This window comes from Cyprinodon variegatus, unplaced genomic scaffold (genome assembly GCF_000732505.1).
Source record: "Cyprinodon variegatus isolate N-32 unplaced genomic scaffold, C_variegatus-1.0 Scaffold593, whole genome shotgun sequence".
NCBI classification, from domain to species: domain Eukaryota; kingdom Metazoa; phylum Chordata; class Actinopteri; order Cyprinodontiformes; family Cyprinodontidae; genus Cyprinodon; species Cyprinodon variegatus.
Window position 1 is genome coordinate 22,733 of NW_015151046.1, and position 5,252 is coordinate 27,984.

Sequence of the window (5,252 nt, forward strand, 5' to 3'; positions counted from 1 at the left end):
TGGCTCATAGAAAATAAAAGAACATTAAACTCAATCAGGTAATTCTGAGCTTCATTAATTGTTTCTTTAAAACTTTTGATCTGTTTCAAGGTGAATACTTTTCTTTTTTGTTTGTTTGTTTTCTAATCACTATTCAATAGTCCATTTTCTAATTTAAAATGTTTTTGCTAGTCCCTGCTTTATCAATGCTACCAACCAAAGACTACCTACTTCTGAGCAGGTTAGTTAGATGCTTTCAATTAAGTCCTTGCTTTGAGTATTCTTATTAAAACTGATCTAAACCAGAGAAAACATCTGTATCTAACCCATCCAATTAATAAAATAAACCTTAGGTAATAAAGATAAACTGATAAAACAGGATAAATGTTTTTATCCTCATTCTACTGCTTATTTGTCCAGCTCAGGTGGGCGACACCCTGGACTATCACGGAAAGGCAAAGAAACGCAACCATGAACACAAAAACACACGAAAGAGCAATTTAGAAACACCAATATACATAACCTAAACTAACAACTCATCATCTGCTCTTTTTTATTATTATCTTTATTTTTTATTTATCTATTTTTTTTTTTCAACTTTTATTTATTTATTTTTTTATCTTTTTGTACTGTGAGAAGAAGCCAGAGTACTAAAGACAATGCACACATCTTTGGAGCAGGGATTGAACCCAGGACGTCCTTGCTTTAAGGCAACAGTGCTACAAACCTTTAGAGTTGGCATTTTAACATTTATTTCACTGGAAAAACAATCTAGAAATAAGTAAAAATGTCTTAAATTAAGTGTATTCACCTTTAATTTGAGTATGTAAATGAGATAGTTTGCCAATGGAATTTGTAATTTTACTCTTAAAATAAGATAATTAGATAATATGCACTTGAAATAAGACAATGCAATTGTGTTTTCTTATTTAAAGTGTAAATTGTCTTGTTCCACTGGCAAAATGTCTCTTTTACTTCCTCAATTTAAGAAAAAATGCACTTATTTTAAGAAAAAATGACTTCCCTAGATTTAGATTTTTTGCAGTGTTGACTGTTGATCTTAGATCTTATTTTAAATATGCACTACAAAAATGATATGAAATTAAGTAAAAATTACTTAAATCATGTGTATTTACCCTTAATTTGAGCAAGTAAATAAGATAGTTTGCCAATGGAGTGAGTATTTTTACACTTAAATTAAGATAATTAGATATTATGCGCTTGAAATAAGACAATGCAATTGTTTTTTAGAAAAAATGCACTTATTGTAAGAACAAATTACTTATTTAGATTTACATTTTTTGCAGTGTGGGGACCAGAGCCATACATTCTATGCGACAACTGCATAAAAAAGATTTCCAGAGTTGCATCTTAAATTTAAATATTTATATTAGTTGTATTAAGCCGTATGGTTCTATATTTCTACATGTGAATAGTGTGCAGGCTAAGGTCTGATCCTTTAGGCTATTATGAACACAATCTGATCAAACTCTGTAAGTATAAAATTGCACAAAGTTTGTAAGAAGAAAATGAGTTCTGCTGCTTAGCTTCTCTGTTCTACAGGAAATAAAATTTGGAACCAGCAGGGGTTCTCGGCTATGTGGGTCAATCAGCTCAAAGAATAGGGAAAGCAGGAAATTTGCTGATAATTGTAACATTTTCATCGCTAAGAATAAACCTCTTGATTGAATCAGCTTGATTTTTGCAGAGTTGCTGAGTCTTCCTCGTGACATACAGCGACTTCAGGACAGATTAGTGTCTGCTTACAGGAAGAGGGTTAGTCCAGAAGCATAAACCTTGAACCAGCATCTTCAGCTGTATAAGACATACAGCATGGTTAGTATGCATAAGCTTCAGAACGCGTCTCGATTCTCCACCTCCACAAAGCATTGTTTCTGTAGCTCAGAGAAGAGCTCACCTTGAGCTACTCATCTGTTTCTATGGTGATTCATCTTCAGAGTTTTCTTACTTTTCCTCTGGAAAACACAGCAGATCTTCACTTTTTTGAGCTCTGCTAAATTGAATCTAATTGTCAACATGTAGAATTCTTCCTCTAAGAAAATCTAAAGCCTACTGCAGAGTTTTTTATAGATCATTTGTACATTATAACATGCATCATTTCATAAACGTTTTATTGAACTTGATATACATATCTTAAAGTTATTAGACAGAAATAAAGTCGAGGAAGAATTATAAGGTCTAATTACTTCACCCAGTGTAAATTATTTGCTGAAACTTTTTCTTAACATCTGTTGTTATTCCTTTCAGTCTACAGACTTGTTCAAAGGGTTCAGGAGATTGAATTTTGTCTTGGGTTTAATATACTCTGCGAGCATTGCATTTATATTGGCAATGCCCGGAGGTCAGTTTATACTGAGCAGAAGGTATAAAAACAAGAAAAAAGGAAGAATTACCTTCATAAGAAGGTTGCTGGGAAGAAAAAAAATCAGAAACAGTTCATTTGAGTTTCGGTAATTTTCCTTAATACAAATATTGTAAAATTAAAAATGTGTAATCTAAATAAGACAGACTGGGTTCAATTAAAGGTATAGAGGACGGTCTTTTATTTCCGGGTGGATCATCTACATACGTGGTCCTCGTACTTGTCAATCATTCTGGTGCATCTTGGAGTGACCTTTTTGAATTTTTCAGATAAACAATAATAAAAAATAATATTGCATGATTCAGTTCAGGATCATTTCAAATAAAATTCTAATTGTAATTTCTTTGTGGTCTAGATTTGAATATTTTGATTTATTATGTTTCTTTACTTGTTTTATCATTTTAGACCTGAACTTAAAGGTATACTATGCAACCGGTGTTGATTTTCCAGCGAGGCTCCCCCCAGAGGGCGAAAGTAAAGTGCACTGTCATAAATATGCTCAGCTGTTCTCCTGGTTTCTCCGTCAAGCCAGGCGCGGTTGTTTAGAGCTTAGCAGACAGGCGAACGCAACAAATCACCATGTCTACTGTGGTAAGTGACTATTTTGTTCCAATTTTCTAGTTTGAAAATTGTCGCTGGTTCCGCCATGATAACTGCACAAATATCGCCACTGTGCTAGCAACCAGCATGCCTTTCACTGGGGGCGTGTAGCGGTTCTCGCTGTAAAGCAAGACCGACTCTCGCGATGCACGAGACTTCTGAGCCTGTGGGTGCGGGCCGAGGGCTCCTGCAATTGCAAGTACGGTATTTCCCCTACAGACCAGCAGGGCGGACGAGAAAACCTTTGTTCGACCTGAAATGAATCATTTAATCATCCAAAACGTTATGGAACACATTAATTAACTGAAAAATGTTGCATAGTATGCCTTTAAATGAGAACATTTGATTGCAAATGTTCTTATTTGATGCTATCAGAGAAATGCTTCCATATATTGTTCTGTTTTCTGCAGTGTTCACTTGTCACTTAGTTTTTTGTTATTCTCCTTTATTTGCTTCAAGTAAAGCATTTGTTACGAACCCCCCAGACTCCAGCACTTATGTGTGTGTCTCTTTTCTGCATTTTGAAATGTCTCCTATACCTTTTACTCACACATATGCTGATTCGTTGTCCCTTTTGCTTGGATTGAGCTGGACAAGAAAGCCTTTGTTCCTTCACCTCCCCCTACTTGGAACTTGCTTTAAAAAACATTTAAAATAACTGGAGTTAACGTGCTTTCCATATAACTTTGCATTTTATTTGTTCCTACCTCTTGTCCAGGACTCCCAGGAATAAGAGGTTGTTTATTTTAGTGGAACTGTAATAGCTTAGAAAGTAGGAACCAGAATTCCGACAAGACAGAGAGTGAAACACTTAAAAAGCGTTTATGCGAACAATGTTGGAAAAAAATCTTCTGTTGAAGTGGCTAGGGCGTCCGAGGCAGAAAAGTCTATTGGAGCGAAACACAGGTCAGTGACTACGATAATCTGATGGAGGGCGAGTATGAACGTGTTAGTCACTAACCTGATTTGACAGTTTAGTCCGTGCCCAGAGAACTAGGAGGATTCCAGCCAATCGGCTGACAAGAAGCAGCCAGAAAGGCTGCAGAACTGACAGGAGATCAGATCCGAGCTGACAACGGAAGACAAGGTATTCTGCAGGGTGAATTCAAGATGCAGATTCAGTTTCAGTCCACAGAAGAATCCAACAGGAGTCCAAAGACAGGCCAGGTAAATAAATCAGACAGGGGCAAACAGGCATGAAGGTCAAAATACAGAAACGGATCAGGACCAGGCAATCAGAACACTACAGAAATGCTGAAGAACACCAAAGGCTCAAGAATAATCTGGCACTGACAGCTGGAAAGAAGCAGCATAAATAGGAGCTGGAACAGATGGATCAGATAAGCAGTGAGGAGAAAACAGGGTGGAGCTAGACAGGTGAATTAAATGAACAGCCATCAGAACCAAAATCATGACAGGAACTATCATGGTTAAATAATATTAAATAATAAAAGAATTTGCATTGCTTTTTTTAGCCTCTATAGGCATTTTTATTTTTATGATTCTACTTTTGTTATTTTTAAAATATGTTAACTTGTGAACAGAATCCCAAAGTACTCACAAAGTATTGGCTTTGTACCAATATTTGTGGCCAAAATGACGGCACATATTTGTGTTTGTCATTTGGCAAAAGACTTTCAGAAGATGACCAAACATTTTTTAATTAGGTTGAGTTTCCAATGTGGTTAATCCCTTCACACATTTTAAATGTTTATATTGTAAATTATGTTTACTCCATCCATGAAATTCTTTAGTTTGATCATTAGAATATGATCTGCACATTAATGAAGGTAAATGAACAAAAATAAGTTAGCAAAAACTGCTTTATTTGCAAACGGAAATTACTTTGCCCCTTCTCTGCTTTACAAAAACTTTTGCACCTGTTTTAGGACTGCAAACTTCTGACAATCAACACCAAGAGTTACCCACTACAGGGTGATATTAAATACTTACAACTTTTCAACAAAAAACATACAAAGAAAAAAGAAAGAAAATATACAAAACTGAACCATCTCTTCATAGCTTCTCTGATTTTTTATGGACTGTCATAAGGTTGTGTTGGTTTGGAGGACCCGAATGCAGAGACAAGGTGAATTTAAGTGGTTTGATAAGGTTCACAGGCACTGAGGCAGGAATCAAAAAATCCAAGAAAATAACTAACGAACCAGAACCAAGGTGACATCAGGGGAAAACCAAAATCTAGGAACCAGGGAGAGACGAGGAAGGCAGACAGACGATTGACGAGAGGTTAGACGAGGATCCAGAAAACAGGAACTGAACAGCGAGGGCT